The sequence below is a fragment of the Podarcis pityusensis genome, assembly GCF_964106645.2.
Source record: "Podarcis pityusensis genome assembly, chromosome: 1".
In the NCBI taxonomy this organism is placed as follows: domain Eukaryota; kingdom Metazoa; phylum Chordata; class Lepidosauria; order Squamata; family Lacertidae; genus Podarcis; species Podarcis pityusensis.
Window position 1 is genome coordinate 91,905,208 of NC_138028.1, and position 11,411 is coordinate 91,916,618.

At 44.3% G+C, this 11,411-nt stretch overlaps 1 protein-coding gene and 1 long non-coding RNA gene across 2 annotated transcripts in view; one reads left to right on the forward strand and one right to left on the reverse strand.

Annotated features, from left to right (window-relative positions):
- The window catches only part of CLASP1 (cytoplasmic linker associated protein 1), a 172,947-nt gene extending 166,176 nt beyond the window's left edge, over positions 1 to 6,771 (reverse strand). The window contains exon 1 of the mRNA XM_081009704.1: positions 6,597 to 6,771. The gene's annotated coding sequence lies outside the window, so the exon portion shown is untranslated. The remainder of the gene's footprint in view (positions 1 to 6,596) is intronic.
- Positions 6,772 to 6,868: 97 nt separating this feature from the next.
- On the forward strand, positions 6,869 to 8,308 carry LOC308479263. The gene is made up of 2 exons (XR_013987585.1): positions 6,869 to 7,002; positions 7,885 to 8,308. It is a non-coding gene; the product is annotated as an uncharacterized lncRNA (long non-coding RNA).
- Positions 8,309 to 11,411: the final 3,103 nt, after the last annotated feature.

Genomic DNA, 11,411 nt, shown 5'->3' on the forward strand with positions numbered 1-11,411 from the left:
AAAATGACACCACTGTGCACCCATGGACTTACTGCATGGCCTTGGACAAGATGTTCTGCACGTCTTGCATATTAATATTATATACCAGGAGTAGCCAACATAGTACCATCCAGATGCTGTTGTACTACTACCCGGTCATCCCTGATCATTGGCCATGCTAGGAGTTCAACTGTCACTTCCTGTGCGGATCGACCTGGAAGCCATGCTAGTTGGTGCTGATGAGGGTTGGGAGTCCACAACATAGGGAGGGTCCCATGTGGCCCAGCTCTGGCATATGTGTTTATTCAAAAGCAAGCACCACTGCACTCCAGGGAAGCAGGCACAGCATTGCAGCCTCAGCTTCTCCACTTGTAAAATGGGAATAGTTTCCTACCTTAGAATGAGAATTGATAAATTATTGCTCGCTATCCATTTTAGCAAAAGTTTTTGAAGTACATCTAGAATGAATTAGTACATCTATTAGAACCCATGCCAGTAAGCTGGTTAAACCACTACATACAAGTGTTAATACAATCTTTGTAGCTGTGCTGTTATCAGCAAAATCACAATCGCCATGAAACGGTCGACTATGCTGATCTTGTCTATGTGTGTGTTTTGCACAGAACCATCAGAGGCTGAACTGACTTTTCATTTTTAAATCTCACTTGGTATAAGATAACCCAACCCATAGCACGCTTGGGTGTCATCTTCTATGAACTCATGCATTGGATGAAGTAGGAGCTGTCATGATGTAGTGGGCGGCGTGACAGACCTGAATTGGGGATCACCGTGGCCCAATCACTCACTTAAGACTATGAACCTAGAAGCATTTCCCCCTTAACTCAGCAGAGCTTATTTCTGAGCAGACACGTATAGGACTGCACACACTTATCCTTATCGTAGGATAGCTGTTGTGAAGATAAAGTGGCAGGGAGGGGAAAACACAGACTGTGTACACTACCCTGAACTGCTTAAAATGTAATAAATCAATGAATATAAATAGTAGGCTTCCTCTCTTTGAAACTTCATCCCACAATAATTTGTTCGCCTTTAAAGCAAGAATTAGGAATCTGTGGCTGGACTACAGCTGGACTACAGTTCCCTTCATCACAGACTTTTTGCCATTCTGACAGAAGTTGATGGGAGCTGGAGTCCCACATTTGTAGGTGTCCAGTCCCCCTCATCCCTGCCTCAAAGGTCATCATAAGATTCTTTTGTTCTTTGTGCTGCAACAGACACAGTCTGCAATGCTCATTTACCGGTAAGTCCCACTGAATGCAACAGGACTTACTTCTGAGTATACAGGTCTAGGATTGCACCGGAAAGCTAGCTACTCTTCTAGAGATCATCGTCATCCTATATATGTCCTTCCCAGGAAGGACAGCTCATTCCTTATATTCCCCATCCCTCCCTCCACTGACTTCTTTCACGCATGATGATCCTACTGCATTACGAACTATGTCTCCATTACATATCAGTCCTGATAAATGCTAGTGGGACACTGGATATACTATATAAAAGAGATTAAATTCATATGAATTCAATGTAATATTGTCAATCTGAGGAGAAATACCAGTATGACAACCAAAGGTACAGAAACACTGAAAAGCCTAATATAGTGGTACCTCGGAAGTCCAACAGAATCCATTCCGGAAGTCCATTTGACTTCCAAAAAGGTTCAGAAACCAAGGTGCAGCTTCCGATTGGTGGAACACTCACTTCCGGGTTTGCGGCGTTTGGGAGCCAAAACGTTCAACTCACAAGGTGTTTGGTATCCAAGGTATGACTATAGTAACTGGAAGGGTTGACTATCACAAGTAACATTTTTTTAAAATTGATTATGTTCCAATATTACTTATAGCGAATAAAAACATATTACCTTTGCTTACATGCTTGACAGTAGGGATGGAGAATTTATGACACTCCAGATCTCACTGGACAACCAACTCCCATCAGCTACAGTCAGTATGGCTAATAGAATAGGGATGAGGGGAGGGCCATAGGTTCCCAATCCCTGCTGAACCACAACTCAAGGGTGGGTGTTTCCAGTTGTCTCCCCACTATGAACACTCTTCCAGAGTATCTCTACCACATGTGCTAGAATGGGACTTGTTTTAGAATGTTTATTTTTGTTAGCTACCTTTGCTAGATGTCTTTTTTTACACTAACATCACAATACAATTAATCAAGTTTACTGTAACAAAAAAGGCAATATTTGAGACAGATTTTGAGCCAAGAAAGGGTTCATGAAAGATTCCAGAACTTGACATGAACATAACCAAGCAAATATATCACTCAAAGATACATAATTAAGTATTCACCAACTAAAATGGATCATGTGGAACAAGGAGCCATGGAATGCTGGGGCCACCTGAACCCACCATGTGTTTCAAGTAAACATACCTTATGCCTTTCCTCCATCCTTCAGACTTCTCCATGAAACACAAAGATACACATTCATTCAGAAGTGTCAAATCATCAAATGCACTAGTTCCGGCCCCACAGCTTACTCAACACGGCTTTGTCCCACTCTGCAGCAATTATGGCTCATATAACACTATATAACCAAATCTGAAAAATCAAGGGGGCTTTGAGTGGAAATTCTCATGATCATGGTCACGATGCATGTTCCACAATAAGATGACAGGCCACAGTTCGGTGACATAAACATGCCTTGTGGGCAAAAGATCCAGATGGTGGTGGACTATAACTCCCATCTATTCTTGACTATTGGCCATGCTGATGAGGACTGATGGGAGTTGGAGTTCACTAACATCTGGAGGTCACAGATTCCCAACCTCCAGGATCAACCATAATGGGCTAGATCGGTGGTTCCCAGTTGGCTAACTACTGCAGATCCCCTACTTTTGAAAATTTTGATATCTCTGTGATAGTATTTGTTAGGTGAATGGTGCCATGGATCCCCTGGGTGGTTTAAGTGGACCCCCTGGGGTCCGCAGACCACCAATTGAGAACCACTGGGCTAGATGAATCCTGGGTCTAACTCCCTATGTTTCATGTGCTCATGAAAAGAATAATCTCTACCCTACCACCTTCAATTCTTGCAGGAAAAGAAAGATAAGAGGGGGAAAGCACTTCTGCCACAACAAACCCCTAAGACAGCAATCTTAAACATATCAGACACTAAAGCCTACTTGAATCAAAGCACATTGGTTCTAAGTAAACATGATTAGGAGAGGTCTGCAAGAAATACAGTGGTACCTTGAGTTACGTTACCTTCAGGTGATGTAATTTTGAGTTACAAATGCGGCAAACCCGGAAGTGTATACTTCTGGGTTTCACTGCACGCGCATAAGTGCTCTATCACACCACGTGCATGCGCAGAAGCAACTCCTCCAGATACGGACTTTTCAGGGTAAGTACGGACCTCCGGGATAAATTAAGTTTGTATCCAGAGGGTCCACTGTAAATACAAAGGAGAGTGCAATTGTGGTGAGGCTCCTCCCTAAACAGGCTGGGAAGAGTAGTGTCACGCTAACATTTACACATGCAGAGTTGTTTTTTTATAAACTAAGCCCCTTGCCCAACCCGAGAAAGGATTTTAAACCCACTCCTACACACACAGCCCCAAAAATTGACATACCTGCTGCAGGACATAGAATTGGTGGAGGACAAAACTGTTGTTCCTTTCAGGAATTACAGATACAAGTCATTCCAGATAATCTACCCTTCCCTATACTCTTCCACATTTTGACCCCCAACACCTGAAATATTTGGGGAGGGGAAATGCAGGGCTCTTTGGGTCTCCCAGATTCCTCCTGCCCATGTATACCAACCTCATTCACCCATCCCAGTTAACATGAATGAAAGGAGTAGAGGGTGTTTCTTGTAGGGTGGCTGACCACCACTGCGTCTTCAACCTCTCCACCCTCTCCCACACACAGATGATCAGTCAATGTGTGCCCAGCCACATTATAGGCTTTGTGGCAGAGGTGCATGACTCAAGTCACTCTGAGAGCCACTTCTACATTGCTAATATAGCAAGAAATCTGCATCATTGCTTCAACTACATACACACACTATTTGTGACACACTACAACCCATTCTCTATTCACCTCTTCCCTCTCTCCACCTATCTACAACCCATGCTACTCAGATTCCTCCACTGTGCACCATGTCTAGCATACACTCACTCTCTTCTCTCGGCATCCTAATTCATAACCTTCTGTTTCCTCCTCCTCCTGCATATCAGTTATCTCCTCACACTCCCACAGCTCTCTTTGCACCCCATCTGTTTTCCCCCACCCCTTTCTCTTTTCAAGGGCTGGCCCAGAGATAAGCCTGGCTAGGAGGGGGAGGAGGGAAACAAGTGCCTGGAATTGTACCATGAGGGCAGCGAGTGGGAACCTGTAGCCCTCCAGATGTTGTTGGATACCAACTCCCATCAGCCTCTGCCAGCATGGTCAACAAAATAAAATAAAATAAAATAATTCCTTCCAGTAGCACCTTAGACACTAACTAAGTTAGTTATTGATATGAGCTTTCAAAGTGTGCATGCACACAAAGGCTCACACCAATAACTAACTTAGTTGGTCTCTAAGGTGCTACTGGAAGGAATTTTATTATTATTATTATTATTATTATTATTGGGGTTTTTTTTTACTATGGCAGACCAACACGGCTACCTACCTGTGACTAGAAGCATGGTCAACGGTCAGGGATGACAGGAGTTGTAGTACAGCAACATGTGGGGGCCTACAGCTCCCCATCCCTGCACTTAAGAGGAGACAAATAAGAATGGTCTGCCCTCCATCTATGAACTCAATGATGTGGAGGTAAGATTATAGGATACTTCTGCAAGAACAAGTTCAAAGGCAATAATAAGCTATCCAATCCATATGAACTGCAGGGGAAAGGGCAGCTATCTTTTATCTGGGAAGCGGGCTAGCCTTGCTGACCCAGGACTGCTGTGGAACTAGGTAGCTGTAAGCCTCAAGAGGAACTCCATCAGCACCACCATTGAACCATAGGTTTGTTCTTTTTAAAGAATAAGGAGTTATATGCACTGAAGAAAAAGGAGCACAATGTTCTTAGATTAATTTAAATAGTATGACATTGGAAGACAGTAGCATCTCTTGTGTTTATCGTTCGAGTGGTACTTTGAAGAAGCACTTATTCTCTTACAGAGTTGAAACAAAAATCATTTCAAAACACATATAACATGGCATGGCAGAGGAAGCCATCTTTCTCATCCATAAAGATGTAAAAAAGGTCTATATAACAGATGCTATTGTAATTTCTGTATATTGTACTGTACAGTTGTGACACAGTGTTCACTACTATAGTTGATGGGGGGAGTGGAGACAGTCAAGAGATCTTATTTTGGAAACATTATGGCTCAAGGATGATAGACAAAAAAAGGGAGCCAAACTGACAACTATAAAAAGCTACATATATACACAGTCACACCAGCTGAGATCAAACATCTACCTTTCTGAGAGAGGCACAGTTCTCCCAATTGCATAGCAAGTGAAGCAGATCATCTGTAAAGGCTCCAAAACAGTGGAAGTAGTTTCTGTGACAGAAACACCAGAGGCCCAATAAGAGACACAATCATCCCCATGTTCCTCTCACCAAACTAAACTTTTTTGCAAATTGTTTTATTGCAACATCTTCATTTAGGCACTACTGATAACCACATAACTGAATTGATCAAGTTTTGAGATGAACGCTCTGAGAATTGACCCCTGTGCTGTGCCCACTGAAGGCATCAGGAAGTTTCATTTCATTTCATATGTTTATAAAACTGGGAATCATCGATCAATGCTAACACCACATTTATTAATCCACATACCTAGCACACACAGAAAAAGGCTGCAACAATAGGACAAAGATACCTACGCATTTTGGAGAAAGAAACTGAAACAACGACAAACAAAAAGCTCCAAAGAGCCAGTTAGGGAAAGATATCTAGGACTAAGGTGGAAACAGAAATACATCCTTTTATATGGCAGCACAGGCTTGCCTTAATCTCACATTGAAGCACAATAGGGAGAGGTGGGGATAAAACAAAAGCTGCATTTCTTTGGTCTTTCTTTCTCTCAATGTAGATTACAAACACATGGAGAAATTCAGAGGCTCCTCCATAGGTCACCCAATCCACCCTTCCCAGCCTATATAGATGCACCCGCCCTGCACTAATCCTTACGAATTTGCTTTGTTCGAATATAAATCTCAAAGAGATGGGAATAGGGCAGAGGGAGATATCCCTCTGGCAGGTCACTTTCTTACCAGAGTCCCCCCCCCCCCCACAACTATCATGCTCGTCCATTGTGCCGGCGCTGGAGATCTTTCCCCTATCCTACATGCGGAGAAGACTGAAAGCGCGACCTCTGAAAAATAAAGAAAGGAGCCAAGATGCGAAGCCCAAGCAATTTTGTCCCGCCCACCCTGGCATAGTCTTTCACCTACAGAGGATCCCTCTCGCTCATCAATCCCGCTCGCCATCCAGCCAGCTCTGCAGCTCCAGACAATGCTCTCCCTTCGCGCTCCCCACCCGCACACCGCCCTCCCCCTCCCTCCCCTCCCCCTCCAAGCCCCCTGCCCATGCAGATCCCGGGCAACATGACAGTGCAAGGGCGGGCGGGTGTGAATACCTGGCGGCGGAGGCTGTGGCGCCGACACTGGAGGCGGGCGCAAAGATATTTGGACTCCTGCACGTCCTAAAAGAGGCATTCAGAGGAATGGGAGCAGCAGAAGCCTCTAATCCCCGCTGCTGCCGCTCCTGCTGCTGCAATGCATGGCTGATGCTCTTCTCCGCCCCTGTGTTGCCGATAAAGCTGCAGCTTGGGCTTGGTAAGAATGGAACCTCGGCGCGCAGGCGCACTCGCCGCTCGCTAGGAAAGACTGAAGTGGGGGGGCGGTGCTGCACATGCGCCGTGGACCAAAGCACAGGGGCATGCGGTGAGCATGCGCCTCTTGTTCCTGGCTCTTCTAGGGACCATCACGCATGTGCTGCCCGAGTCTCTTCCCTGGCCGACGCTCCCGCCGACAGTCATAGAGGTCCGTCAAAGGCTAGATAGAACCAAGGAGGGGGGGGGCATCTCTATGGTGACGTGAATCCGATACTGAAAAGCGCGGGGCGGAGGGATGCAAAGTGTGTAGCTGAGGCGATGAGCTCACCGCGCGTTGTACGCATGCGTTGGCCAGCCGTATTCTAGTAATGACGTATATGCACAAAACGGCTGCTGCATTCCTTGATTAATATTAATAAGAGGACGCGAGGGGGCGGAGTTACGGAGTGGGGATGAGGGCTAAGCGCGCCGGTCTCGCCTTCCGGGGTCAAAGGTCATAAGAAGGCAATGCAGTATTATTTCAAAATAATTAGGGAAAGGAGTGGGGGCGGGATTGCGTCCTAAATACACACACTGTACAGGGAAGCTTCTAAGGAAGTAATATTTCCCTCCCCGTTATTATTCCTGATTACCTGTTGAATTCCTGCCTGTTGTCCTAGTGTTAAATGCACAGGAGGAAAGAAGGTAGCCCTATTGCAGGAATAGTGAGGGAGGCTGCTCCTCCAGACAAAACTGCTTTCAAAGACATTTCAACTGGGTATTGCCTTTAAAAGATCTCTATCTGTGTGTGTGTGTGTGTGTGTGTGTGTGTGTGTGTATTTGGGCAGCGGGAGAGAATCTTATGGCACCTTAAAGATTAACTGCAAAATGTGTCTACATGTCTACTCAGAAGCTTCACTGTAAAAAAATATGCATTGTTTGTATTTGGCTTACCGTTAGCATTCTGCAAAAGTGAAGAACAGTTATGGATTGAAGTTTAAAATTATGTTTCAATAAGCAGTTAACCATTTAAATGATCTAATAAGGTAGCTGTGATTATACTTGGTTGCAGTGTGTTCTTTATTGGTAGCCCTTGTCCATCATTTGCCAGGTTACGAGGTACCGTTGCTGATTGGAACTTACTGAGAGGATTGCTCACACAGAGAGGCATCCTAAAATGCTTCCATTTTGCTCTTTGTCTGCCTGCCTCTCTGCTGACTCTGTTCCAGGCCATCAAAAAGAACCATCAAGAGGAAATCACTGGAATGGCCAAGTCATTGTCCTAACAAAAGACAGAGAGAGAAGCCATCGGCAAGACTAAGACTATGTGCCCCATCCTGCACCCTACACTCTGGATAGTTAGCAATGGAGGATGCCAGAGAGGAGGAGGGAAGTTCCAGGTTTGCAGTGGGGAATGATGTAACCAAACAGAGAAAAGTGTCAGTTTCGCAAACGGGGGGTAGGGGTGCATGTGAATGCTCTGTACTCTAGGCTCAGGTTGTATGTATGTGTAAATAAACCATATATCATAAAGATGTCATAGTCTCTGCTGTGCCTCATTGTCCAAAAAGAAACACAGACCCTGCTAGGTGTACCTGATACCCCTGGAATCTTGCACTGCTCAGAAATCGGGGTGTCGTGTAACAATATCCTCTGCCCAGATCTCTGTAAGTGAGGACTGCATGAATGGGTGGTTAACTTAGAAGGGCCATAACCTTGTGCCTATTGTGTAATTTGCCACCACAGGAAAAGTAACATTTAAACAACAGTCCTAAACAGGACCTACTTCTGAGGAGGAATGCATAGGTTTGCAGTGTTAGTTTGTGCAACTTCTGTACGTTGGAGATACGTGAGGAAAAGGCCAAAAAGATTCCTTGTAGAAATGCAAATACTGTCTCCCTTACTCAAAAGGAAAAAAACCTAGAATGACAACAGTATGCTGAATTTTACACTTTTCTATCATGGGACTCCTGTTGCTGTGAAGTACACTTTTTCCCTTAAAAGATTTTCACACATCCCTAGCTTTTTTCAACAGTTCACTACAAAGCACAGTGTATTGATTATTCACAACTCCCAAGCTCAAACAGCATGAAGAAAGCATGGATTCAAATAAATCTTATGCCATATCGTTCATAGTCCACATGTCACTATGGTGTGAATGGTGCACTGAGCATCCCCTTTACACACATCCCAATAACCATAGACAGTGCGGATGAATTATTTCTGAAATTCATTTGTGTCTAAACGAAAGTATTATCAAGTGCCCCTTGGAAGAGACAATTTCAGCTGCTGTGTCACACTGTCAGATTGTGAAATAACTTCTGTCACTCAGAAGAAGAAGAGATGTTGGAATCATGGTGGATAATGCCCTAAAAATATCAGCACAGAAGACTGCAGCTATTTAAAAAGCAACAGTGCACTACCATTTTACTTATCAGATATAAATAACACAGAATATAAACATCCTCCATTAACTGGTCAAAGTGGGGACAGGCATGGTTGGATATTCCCATTTCAACTCCATTCATGTCTATGGTGGGATGGAAAAGGCCTGATTCCAATATCCAGTGTGAACAGAGAGGACTTCTGAATAAATACATCTCACTTCCTCTTTCAGGTATACTTAAACCTTACTGTGCTGAAGAGCATAAAGGGCAGAAGGTCTGTGCAGAAAGACAGCAGTGATGAAAGGGGAATACCAAGAAGCTCCCCCTGACCCTGTAAGGGAAGCAGAGGTGCCTTTGCGACCGATACTTGCTCTGTATAGAGTGAGGCTTTGCTCTCTGCAGTTTGCTATAAACTAATCCTAATGCAAGGACTATGTATGCATATCTTTGACCGACCTTGGGAGAAATAACTTACACATACAAGTCATAATGTAAAAGGCTACTTTGCATATATTTCCAATACACACAAATGGTGCGTTTCCTTTCGCACCTCATTTCCTTTCCTTTCACTCCCCCGCTCTTCCTCTTCCTTTATTAACATGTTTCTCACCAGTAGTACACAGCAAGCCATTATAATCTCTTCAAGTCCTATTCCTACACTTTAAAAGCCCACTTACCATATTAATTCCACCTAAGGGCAAGCCTGCTGTAATATGATGGGAGTTTTAAGGTCGTGAATGAAACAAGCTCACATTAAGGGAGATTCGCTAGTTCTGTATGAAAGGCTGTGCAAAATCAACGAAGGCTGCCATTCTAGGAATACTTACTTGGGAGTAAGTCTCACTGAAAATGATGGAATTCCACAGGGGAGCAGCAAGAAATGTTATAATATTGCTGACCTGCTCATTTGCAACAAATTGGGGTATTACCTCTGGTGGGGGACACATCATATTCCTTCTAGGGTAGTTTGTCCACCTTTGGTCCCCACCCTGCACTCAACTCTCATCTGTGGCTCCTAAAAGTCATGTGACAGCAGCCACATCCCAGGAATGGCTTTGACTGGCCAGCTAAACCAGGTGAGGGTAGCCTATGGGTCTCTTGGTGAGTTAGGTACTTCCCCTGTTTGCAAAGCCAGGCTCTGAAGGATTGAGCAGATGAGACCAACATTGGGTCCAAGGGTCAAGAAGACGGTTTCTGAATGTGCTGTAGATGGAAGTGGGGGGCAGATGGAGATTGTCAACCCTGGGAAGGAAAACTCTGATCCTAAGCCTCTGCTGCCTTGTGGGATCCCTTCAGGAGAAGAAAAGGCTAAGGAGTAAACCCTACACAAATCCTGAGTGGAGTTCCTAAGATGGTTGGATGGCATCTTATATGCTTCCTTCCAGCAACTCCTGCAGTCAAGCTGGTGCCAAACATATTGCTCTGCTTTCCTTTGGACCATCAGTGAGGCCAAAAGTGGGGTTTGATTGTCTGGGCAGCCCAGGACCTCCATTCACACTGCCCAGGCTTCACCCCAAGAAAGTCACTTTGGTGCTGCTAACACAGTGGTTTGACTTCACCCCCGAAGGTGCAGTCCATTGTCTCTAGAGACAGACAGATGCAAACAACATTATGTATAGTCCAATCTGATGCATTTAAACTTGGAAGTAAGTCATGGTGAATTCAATGGAACCATACTACCTAAAGGACCATCTTCTCTAATAAGATGGGCAGATGAAGGGGGACTTGTTTATCTACACAGGCGAGTCCCTTTTCATTTAAACAGGACTAATGAGGTGATTTGTTCTTTCGGCTGCTGGCTGCCATTTTGTTTCCATTTTTTATCTGCTCTTACCCTATTTCTATATGGTTTTATCATAACAAGCATATCATGCTTGTTACGTTATGTGGATTGGTTAGTTTCTATTGTGGATTTTACTGTTCTTTCCCACATTGGGCATTTTAAAATGGAACATGTTGGTGTAAATCTAACAAACAAAAATAAGTGAGTAAGTCCCATTGAACTTAATGAGATTTCCGGGTAGAGAGGCATAGACGAGTGATGGAAGCATCTGTAACCCGAGGTCCCACTGTACACACATTAAGATTTCATAAAGAAGACCAGGATCCACAGAACTGTGCATCTAGTTATCTGAATCCATGAGGAGTTTTTCTGAGGGGAATTTCAAGTGCAGTTTCTGATATGGCATAAGAGCAGCCGTTCTATCTCTACTGTCAGAGGAGGGAAGAGTGCTGTTGCACCCAGATCCTG